The following is an 11889-nucleotide window of genomic DNA, read 5'->3' on the forward strand; positions in this document are numbered from 1 at the left end:
GATTATTATTTATTATTATTATTAACGAATACTTATATGGCGCTCTACAGAGATCACAGCGCCTTACAATAATACAAAATTACAAACAAACCAAGAAGCAAAAATCAAAAAGAAGCACATAATAAACAAATCCCTAAACTTTAGGGAATAAATGGGTTTTCAGATGGCGTTTGAAGATTTGGACGGACGCCGTCTCTCTGATGCCAACAGGAAGCTGGTTCCAAAGATATGGGCCAACCACGTGAAATGCTTTGTCACCAGCCGTACGCCTCGAGCGTGGAACAACAAGCCTGGTAACATCAGAGGAAGAACGGAGTCGACGCCTAGAGTCATCATTGCCATCTGAAATATTGTACAAAACAAGATCATTGGTAAGATAGCAAGGAGCTAGATCATGAAGACATTTATAGATATACAACAGTATCTTGTACTTAATTCTGTCCTTAACCGGAAGCCAATGAAGAGTACACAAAAGCTGTGACGAACTTTGGTCCCGTCCACAAGCAAATACCAACCGCGCAGCCTTATTCTGCAGGCGCTGAATACGCTTGAGGTCGACTTCCTTGGCGCCAAAAAGTAACGAATTGGCATAGTCTATTCGGGACAGGACCAAAGATCGTACAGCGTGATGACAGGCTTCTTGTGTAATGAACCTTCTTATTCGCCATAGATTACGAATATGAAAATTAACGCTCCTACACAGACCACTGATCTGGTCGGACATATTCATGCCGGAATCAAATATGACGCCTAGATTTTTACTGAGGAGGTAGTTTGAATGGTTATGTTACCGAGCTCCATTTGAATAACAGGCAATGTACTCAATATTCTTGGTGTGGCAATTACCATAAACTCACTTTTGGCTTGATTAAGTTGCAACTTGTTTTGATACATCCAGGTGTTTATCTTGGATATACAGTTAGAAAGTACACCAAGAGCACGGTCACAATCTCCAGGAACCTTAGGATCAAACTCACAAAATAATTGTGTATCATCAGCATACGAGTGAAATTTGACATTATGCTCCCTAATTATGTCACCAACAGGATGGACATACATAATAAAACACTGTGGTCCTACAATGGAGCCCTGTGGAACAGAATAATTGAAAACATGCTGATCTGACATAACACTGTTAATCATCACTCTTGTTCTACGATCTTCAAGGTACGATTTGAACCAATCTAAGGCAGGCCCGGTGATACCGAAACGACCTTCGAGTCTATTTAACAAAATTGCATGGTCGATAGTGTCGAAGGCCGCCGACATGTCAAGCAATACAAGCAGAATAGCCTTGTTGGCATCCATTGACTGAAGGATGTCGCTTCTAACATGGAGAAGAGCGGTCTCAGTGGAGTGATGAGCTTTATAAGCAGATTGGAAAATCTCACCAAGTTTGTTATGGCCAACATACTCAATTACTTGACACGACGCGGCCTTCTCAATAACTTTGGCAATACACTTGATGTTTGCTACCGGACGATAACTCTTCAGGGCATTTGGGTCCATATTGGTCTTTTTCAGGACAGGAGTGATTATGGAGTGTTTTAATGTCTCTGGGAAAACACCTGACACAAGAGATGCGTTAACAATTCTTGTGATGATGGATAACAAGTGTGGTAAATTTTGTTTTATAAGCCACGATGGAAGAGTGTCCAAAGAGCATGATTTGTTAGACATTTGACATATAATTTCAGAAACACTAGAAGTTGAAAGTGATTCAAAACCAGACATATTACTTTCGCACACGTTGTTAACCACAACACTCTCCGTTGTGGCAGTGTTGTTAGATCTAATTGTTTCAACTTTTTCAACAAAGAATGACAAAAAGTCATTAGCAAGATCAGTGTTAGAGTCTGCATTCGGCAATACACGAGATGATGTGTTTAAAAGACCATTCAATGTCTTGAACATATCTTTAGTATTTGAGCTAAGAAACTTTTCAGTGAAAAATTGCTGCTTAGATTGAACAATGAGTTTATTAACTTTGTCTTTCTGATCGAGCAGTGCATCATAGTCTATTACAGAGCGAGTCTTGCGCCATCTGCGTTCCAGACGTCTTCTGACGCGCCGTTCCTGGTGGATGTTGTCGCTATACCATGGAAGCCTAGCCTTTACCACGCGTTCTTTCGTGACGGCAGGACAGAGTTCATCAAGAACAGATAACGTAATTGATTCATACATATCGCATAGTGTATCAGGATCGTTACAGTCTGAAGGTATTGCGCGGAGACGATCGTCAAGACATTCGCCAAACCGTTGCATATCAAGTTTTCGATATTCACGCGATGTTTTAGTCACCTTCATAGGCTGCGGTTTTTCATATTGAACAGTGCACATGATGATATTGTGATCTGAATAGAACAATGGATCAGTGTAAGTGTCCTGAATAATGTCATCATCAAGCCTGGAAATTACCAAGTCGAGAGTGTGCCCGTGTATGTGAGTAGGGCCAGAGATGTGTTGCTGAAAGCCATACATAGACAAACTAGATTGAAATCGTTTTGTGTCCCATTGGTCCTGAACGTCAACATGAATGTTGAAATCGCCCAGAATGACAAGTTGACCAGGTATTACACAAATTTCATCAAGAAATTTTTCAAATTCCAATAGGAATTGGCCTGTTGTCAGACGATTTGTAGAGGAGGGGTAGGGGCGGTAGACAGCAACAAACTGAACAGATTTACTTTTGTCAGTAACACATACATGTTCAAACGTTATCGCTTCAAAACCAGTAGGGGAAACAACAAGATTAAGGGGTTTCTTAAACAGAACACCTATTCCGCCATGATTGGAGGTTCCACGAGGAATACTGATGAACTCATAACCGGGTGGCGTACAATTGCCGATGACTACGGGATCCTCGACGGCAAGCCACGTTTCTGTGATGAAGAAGATATCTATATCTTTCTCAATGACATAGTCAACTAATGTTACTGTTTTGTTGCCTATAGATCGGGCATTCCAATGATACACGCTTAAGTTTGAGAATGGTTTAGCTCTAGATATTGGTATAAAATTATTAGTATTACATCCATTCTGCCCACCAACATAAATATTTGATCGTGAATTGGATATAATAACTGGTATCTGATTTTCTGGTATCTGATTTTCTCTTCTTAAATGTCTTCTACCAGCACGTCTACCACGATGTCTCCAACGCTTGTTATTGTGAGAACGCCTATGTGAGGAGGTTTCATTTTTCCTACACGGGTAACGCAATAGATGAAGAGATGATAATACTTCAAAAGTTTCGTTTGAAAGTTTACAGTCATGATAATCAGTGTGAGATAAACTCCGCATGAAATCCGGGGAGTATGAATAGGCTTCAGATTGATTAGTTTCCATTACGATCGAAAGTGATTGAAAACAGTCGATATTTCTTACCCTGATGGGCTGTTCAGAATGGTAATCAACGTGATCGTATAGCGATTCCGTGCATGACAATTCTGCTACAGATGATGACAACAAATTCGCCAAAATGACGACAAATCCTGACAGAAAAATCAGTTTAAGGCACATCATTCTGATCCAGAGGCTATAACAAATATGATGACACAAAATTTAGCCCAAAATAACATCGCTGATCAAATGAAAACTTTAACTTCTTGGGAGAGCGAAAGCAGCCGTGATCAGCGCTACGCCCTCATATACCTTAAAAGAACTTTCTTCTTACGCAATTAAAATTCACAGCAGATGAACATCGTTTTACGGCTTCTTTCGCCTATACTCACACTGCACTTCTTTGAGCTACTTGAACACAATGATAAGTTTCGCAAATATTTAAGTCGACAGAATGGTGTGGCGGTTGAGAAATATTCTGCCAGAGTGCCTTACAGTGTTGTTGAAGATGTATTTTCGGCAGTTGAGAGAAAACACACCAATCCGAAGTAATTGATTCTAGTAAAGGCTCATATCGATCAAGATCTCAAGACTGTAGTGACCCTACAGATTTTTTATTCGACGTAAAATATTTGATGTAACATATCTACGTTATTTAATCTAGTCAAATTCTATTTCCAGCAATGTTAAGGGGGTACTACACCCATTGATTTTTTTTTGCTTTTTTTTGCATTTTGTGAAGAAATTACAAAACAAAATTGGACAAAGTGGTATGCAAAATGAAGGGGCAAATCTTCTCGTTTTATTGGTGGCATCGGTATCAATGTAGCTTACATGCTTTTGAAGATAGAAGCCAAAAGGAGGTACATCACTGATGATTTAAATTCACTTCATTTTGGAAAGCTTACTATCAACGGATTTCGTTAAAATTTTGGATATGTGTTGCTAACACATTAGGGAAATAATGTTGATATGTAAAATGGGAATAAGTGGTCCCTGATTTCTTTTATGAATTCCTGAACTTGGTGCTCCACAACTATCAAAAAACGAACCGGTTAAAATGCTTCTATTTTCAATGTTGAGCTATATTTTGTATTTTGAACATGCGACACTATGTCACTGAAACTTAATTAAGCCATAGGTAACAGGTTACCAAAACCACACTACAGCAATGTTGAAAAAGATTGTATTTTTTGTCACCTATACCACCATATTAGGTAGTTTTCCGTAAGCTTCATTTTTGTGATTTTGGTAACTATTTTATATTTATTTGCCCAATCCAACTCAACTAGGCAATCTAAATTGTACTCACCATTTACATCCCAAGGTATTTTAGTATATCCACCTCACACATTTCCATTATATATCCAGTAACAGACAAAATATCAAAATTGATGCCTCATTATGACATGTATGATATCCACAGACTATCACATGTATTCAAAATGGATGCCTGAATTTGACCTGAACCAATTGACCTATAACCTGACCTTTGGTGACCTTATAGCCTTTTTTAATCTCTTTTCCGAACAACATATTCAGTGATATTATAGAAGATACATACATGGTGTAGTATTGAATTGTCTATGTGGAAGAGATTAGGCCTATTTAATTTATTCAGTGTTATAATCAGTGAGTACATTTCTATAGATAGTATAACAAAGGATTTAATGTATTCTATTCATGTATTCTACTTGGACATGTTCAATAGAATAAATTAAATGGTTTGTTATGAAACACACATCTCAGTTACCAGGATACAGTAAACAAAAAAATATATAGGGCTAAAATGATTTTCTAAAATGGTTTAAAACCACTTTTTATGTAGAGATATTTTATAAGTTCAGGACATGAGATGATGAACATATTTATATACTTCATAAATTGGAAAAAAAAAAAAAGAAGATGGGTACTGATGAAAATCAGGGTATTAAATCGCCTTAAAGTTCTAACGAATGTTTGATGACGTAAAATCGATATATTTCTACCAGATATTATACGTAACATATTATCGATTTTACGTCATCAAACATTCGTTAGAACTTTTAAGTGTTTAAAAACAATACTGGAAATAGAATGGGACTAGATCAAATAACGTAGATATGTTACATCAAATATTATACGTCGAATACTCGGAATCTGTAGTGGCCCTTTACATTGCTATAGCTATTGTTCATTAGTCTGTACATTTCGATCAATAAAAACAAAATAGACATGAAAGAAAGTAACTTTCAGTAATGACAATCTAAAAATGTGCTTAACATTTGACCTTTGCCCCATGCCGCAACCAACAGTTTCATTTCTTAATTACGTAACATGGGGGGGGGGCACTCAACTTTTGAAGTGACGAGTAAGTGCATGTCAATAGGTCCCCTTTTCTGAAATTGAATATTCTCGATGACCACGCCTTTTAAAGTCCTGCCCGATGATGACCCCCTTTTGTTTACAAAATTAAGAGATATTTCATGAGTGATGACATCCCAGCAAACACAAAACGTTTTCGACATCATTCGCAAAAGGTTATAAACGGTTGTCAGAAAACGTTTAAATGTCGGGTAATATAAAGGGTATATTAAGGGTATAAAACGTTTTCATAACATTAAAACACATTTTTTGATAATCTACTGCCCAGCAAACACAAAATGTTTTACAGAAAACGTTTAAATGTCGGGTTATATAAAGGGTATAAAAACGTTTTAATGACATTCCAAAAACATTTTTGAAAACTTGATACAAAACATTCTAAACAAAATGTTATTTTGGGGTTGAAAAATATTTTGCGAAAAATGTTTGCCCAAAATATTTGCAATAACGTTTTAAAAACGTTTACGTGACCTTTATATAACCCGACATTTAAATGTTATTAAAACGTTTTGAAAAATACATTTGAAGAACATTTCTGTGTTTGCTGGGTGCAAATATTTTAACATAATGTTATTTAAGTATTGACAAAATATTTGGCAAAAAATGTTAGCAAAAAGGGTTTATAATAACATTTTGAAAACATTTAAAAAATATTGTTGTAGTGTGTTTTCATACAAAACGTTTTAATACGTTTTCATGACCTTTATATAACCCGATATTTTAATGTTATTAAAATGTTTTTACCTAAACCAAAAGCCAAAATATAACTTATTTAAAACGTTTTAAAACGTTTTTGTGTTTGCTGGGATGTGTGTGGAATCCCTTTTCATTCATCAAGTTGATCAAAACAAATTGAATCATATCTAATTTTGGATTGTTGGAAAATTCCCTGCTCTCGAAAATGTTCAGGGTATGTAAAGTGGATATGACATAATGTTGGGAAGTGATGTAATGAGATAGGTTAATATTTAAGAAATAAAGGGTAATGCATGATCCTTTACACGAAAATAATGTGTCCGAGGCAGTAAAAACGTAAATAATGGGTGAGGCGCAGCCGAACCCATTATTTAAACGATTTTACTGCCGAGGACACATTATTTGCGTGTAAAGGATAATGCTGCACCCTTTATTTCTATTCTATTACCACAAAATAGTGCGATTTAAAGAGAAAATATCACATTTTTTGCCCAAATATTTCAAGTTGTTTACCTCAAGGTGTAGCGCCTACACGTAGCCAAACCGTATGCACATTCCAATAACACAACCTAACATTCCATTCTCCCCTATAAGCAGGTATAATAACACACCCCTGGCATTCCATTCTCCCCTACATAAGCAGGTGTGCTGTGCGCTGTGATGATATAAGAACATAAAGTTCGTTGCCCTTGACACTTTATCGCTAATTAATGGTCTGTCACGTGACGCGTTTCAACAAATCACAGAGCGCGATTTTGAATAATGGGTCGTGGGGGTAATAGAATTATAAATTAATGTTGGGAATACCCAGATATTTGTTCATATAGTGCATTGCATAATGTTAACTGGAAATTCCCATTTCTAAACTAAGCTGAATGTGACAGAATGGTCTATTAATTAGATAGTGAGTATAAAGGTGAAAGCAGTTTGATCTTTGCAGAATATGAAGAGAGATTGTAGACTCTCTATATGTTGGTCATCGTTGTGCTTCAAAAGGAGGTACATTTGAATCAGTTTGCATAGCCAATAATGTGCTATTTTAATACAGCAACGAAGGAGATTTTGAGTGTATGAAAGACTTGCTGGAGTCTGGATTACAATACATCTGTCAATAAAGTGGAGTAGTGCAGAAAGAAGCCTCTTTCCTGGAGAAAGAGAGTGATTGGTGAAAGATCTCCGCAAGGAGTTAAGTGTTTGGAGAACTGTGCAACTGTGTTTGGAGAACTGTGTTTGGACTTTGCGCAAGGAGTTAAGTGTTTGGCAAACTGCGCAAGGAGTTAAGTGTTTGGAGAAAGCAGCACCATATCTGTGCGAGGATGTTATATGCAAAGGATACATAAATCGTCGCTGTTTTGGCATACTATCGTATGACGATTTTTGGGCAAAATGATTTTTCAAAATCTATTAATGAAACTCTATATATTCACAAAGTTTTGAGACCTAAATGTAATTAGTTAATGAGATATGGCACTAATTAGTATTAGTAACACCCCCACCCCCCTAAATCGTCGTTCTGTGTTTTGGTATACAGTCGTATTATAGTCGATCTATAGATGGCGGATACCTTCAAAATACGCCAAAGATAATACGCCTAACCTTAGCACAAGTTTAACAAACAAATAATTTTGCTCATTATTAGAACCATGTTAGAGCGCCACCACACAGAGAAAGGTGGTACCACTTAATATAATGGCTCCATTAGGTTCTATAGTAATACTGTGAGGAAAATCAATTTACAGCAACCCAAATTGACATTCAATGGGCCCACTTGAGTGTCCAATTTTAGGCCCCGCCCACTAAATGTCCCTATGTTGAACGCATAGTAGAAAGTTTGATATTGGTAATTTGGATATATTCATTAATGATATTATTTAAGAGAATTAGCGAATGGGAAAGTTTGTTTGATGGCATGTTTGGTTCATGTGAACTCTGATCTAGCTCCCTGAACAGTTTTGGTGACGCTGATGTACTGGAGTGCTGAGTAGGAGGACGTTGAAGTTTCATGTGGCAAATAACATGAAAATAAACTTATTATTTCTCCATTTTGATTTGAAATATTAAGTCAACTTATATTCATGGAGTTTCTTTGATTATTCAAGAGCAGAATGATACCATGTTTGTGAAAATGGGTGCAGCAGTTTTTCTGAAATCATTTCATTTCGAAAGTCTTATCGACACCATGATGAACCAGTTTTGCATAGCAACGTATGTTTGTGTACAGTAAATAGTTTTAAGCGTACTTCATTATCATGATTATCAAGTTACATGCTTGCAGAAAGCAAAACTATGACAAATACAAGTTAGTTGTACTTTTGTTTTCTGTTATTAACTGATTTTAGCACGAAATAAGCGTAAAAAGTTAGTGTCAAACATTGTCAGAGGTCAGTGCCGTACTATTACGCTGACTTTCGTATTCGGCGAGGAGGACGATTTCGACCTCCTGGTTTGTTTACAAACAGAGAGGTAGATAAAAACCGTTCCGCTTGTCCAAACACTCAAGTATCAGAAGGATGGTCCACAATAGCGTGATTCACGTAACCTGAATAGGGATTAAAAAGCTGTCACGTAGAACCATGTGCTTCTATTGTCCAATTTGCCATCAAGATTTCATATGGAAACAGTTCAGACCCAGTACACGATCATGTCAGAAATTAATATTTTGTTCTGGGTCTGATTATTCGGACTAGTCAGAGGTAGGTGTTGACTAAATGCTGTGTTAAATTGTGTTGATTGATTTATGGATTGACTTGTGTAGCATGTACATATGTACCAGAGAAGATGTAACAAAGAGGAGGTTGATCCAGCTATCCTCAAACAAAATATGTGTGAGACGGCTCATTCAAAGTAAATGATGATCACCCTATTTAGCCGCTTATACAATATAATACCACAATGGGGTTTGAACCTGGGATGGGTGTGATACACAAGTTGCAGCTAACTGATTTTAGGGATAGGTCAGTGCGTGCTTGTCGTCATGCCATGCATACCATGCATGCAGACCCTGTCATCTAGTCAGATTTCAGATAAAATATGACTGAAGTTCCATGGCAAATTATAATTTTTGCTGCTAGTTGCCACTTTCAGCCTCTATTATTTATGATAGAGAATGTTTTCAATTATCAGAATATCTTTACTAGGTTTGCAGGAAATGACCGGAACATACATTAAAAAAAATAAAATGGAAATAATCAACAATCATCACCTCTGTAAAAAATCCTAAAAATGTCTTCTTTAGAAATTCATATATTTACAAAAAAGGGCGGATTTGGTGGGATATTTTACAACACTCGATTTCTTTCTTGTATTATCCACATGTGGTATCCCATCCAAGCAGCAGGTCCTTAACACACGCGTTTCATAATTTTCAACAAATTCTCTATAGAAACATTGGAAATAGGCCTATTTCCAATTCTGATATGAAAATCGGTCAACCATGGGCGATCACATACATAACATCATAGGATATTTCAGGTGGATGTCTAACTACTTGAGAATAAAGGACTATGAATAGATGCGACAGGATTACCTCCCGGATTACCTACGGGATTATCTCAAGTATATAATTCCGTTATCTTCTCTGCATATCCATGCACAACACACACAGTGGTCATGTATTGATTAGTTGCTTCAATGCTCATGTAACAATTTTGAGGTCAATGTTTATTCACAGACACGTTGCTGCTGTATACATGTAGTACTAGTAGGCCATGACCCTACATGAATTTTATGAGACATTTCTAATTAGGCCTACTTTAAATTTTATATTTTAAAACTAGTTATTGATTTATTTGCATTGAACTACCCACAACTTGCTTGCATTCTTATTCTTATTCTTATTCTTATTCTTATTCTTATTCTTATTCTTATTCTTATTATTATTCTTATTCTTATTATTATTGCATTATGAATTATTATCACATGTAAAATTTATTGATTGACTGTATTGGCTGTAGACAAGTTTTTTAAAATTGATTTAACACAATGTGTTACACAGAGAAGACGTAAAAAGTGATACATTGTAAATATTCTGTATTTTTGTGTTTAAATATATATATAATACATGTATATTTTTTTAAAGATTAGTAATAATAAACAATGTTTTTGTTGGTGCTTTGAGTAAAAATGCCATTGTTTCTTTTGTCTTTCATTTTTGTGTCAGATGAAACATCATAGGCCTTGTAATTATTTGACGCAAGCTGTGATAAATGCAGAAATTAAAAATGTAGAAAATGCTTTCTTACTCATGAGATTTTCATTATTCATATATTTATTTTAATCAAAATAAAAATAATATGAGAAAGTGCAAAGAAAGGAAATAACTGAGGGTAGCAAAACTATCATGCAGCAATAGAGGCCTTGCATGTGACGTATCATCCCGTAAATATGGCGGACTACTCAAATGCATTTAACAAAAGCATGATTGCAATCTACCGTGACAGTTCGTATCGCTCATATAACCCTGCACTACGATCGAATAGGTTGATGACAACATTTGATTGAATGGACTGCACTCCGCCATAACTACGGTGAAGGACACCAGTTCAAATCCTTTGTTTGGAGCCAATCGATAAAAGAATGCAGGGCCTCTATATAGGTCTGTGAAAAGTTAATAAAGCAATATTATGGACATCTTGTGTGTTTGCTAGTGTAAAATCAATATTGATCTTTCCACATTCTATTGTTATCAAGTTCAGTGTACCGGATAAATTATTGATCACAAAAAGTTTTTATTGACAACATAGAGCGTGTTTATAGTGGTGTACGGTATTTATACGGTATCCTTATACGCATATGGGATTAGGATGGAATGTGACTTATCCGTCTGTTTATAGTGGCAACCAATAGCGCTATTCTGAATCCGAAGTGGTTGAACTCTGCGTGTTCGAGGTCACCGCAATGCAATGTGGGAGGCACAAATATTTTCACAGTTTCAAATAGTTTGCCGTCGCAACGATACTGGTCTATTTTTTAACATTATTGCTACAGTACTGTACCATATTTGTGGTTGATGTGTTATTACAGTGATAAATTTGAGCTGGGAGAGTTATACAACCCTGCTCCACTTCCTTGAATAACGGTATCGTTAATCCCTGTCTGTTTATAGTGGCCGTATACGGAATGAATATACTGCAATATCCATCGATATCGAAGGATATCAGTTCCGTATAATATGTGCGGCAAATAGCGCTATTGGTCTGTTTATAGTGGCGACCAATACCGTATAAGATGTACTTATACTCTAAATACCGGATAATCTGGCTCACTATAAACACGCTCATGGTAAGCATGACTTCAGAACTGGCAACTTAGCAACAAGTTGTTTCACAGTCAAGTGAGCATTATGCAAATGTGGCTTCCTAGTCTTCAATGTAGGTGTCAATCATATGTGTGTAGTGAGGCGTGGGTGAAGATAGGCCAAATAAAATGAACACTCCTAAAACTTGTGTTAGACGTCTAAGATGCAATCGGTAGACTTAAATCAACGAA

At 36.3% G+C, this 11889-nt stretch overlaps 1 long non-coding RNA gene across 1 annotated transcript; it reads left to right on the top strand.

Annotated features, from left to right (window-relative positions):
* Positions 1-8671: 8671 nt before the first annotated feature.
* LOC140167363 (uncharacterized) lies at positions 8672-9222 on the top strand. The gene is made up of 2 exons (XR_011861052.1): positions 8672-8783; positions 9096-9222. It is a non-coding gene; the product is annotated as an uncharacterized lncRNA (long non-coding RNA).
* Positions 9223-11889: the final 2667 nt, after the last annotated feature.

Source organism: Amphiura filiformis, chromosome 1, assembly GCF_039555335.1.
Source record: "Amphiura filiformis chromosome 1, Afil_fr2py, whole genome shotgun sequence".
In the NCBI taxonomy this organism is placed as follows: domain Eukaryota; kingdom Metazoa; phylum Echinodermata; class Ophiuroidea; order Amphilepidida; family Amphiuridae; genus Amphiura; species Amphiura filiformis.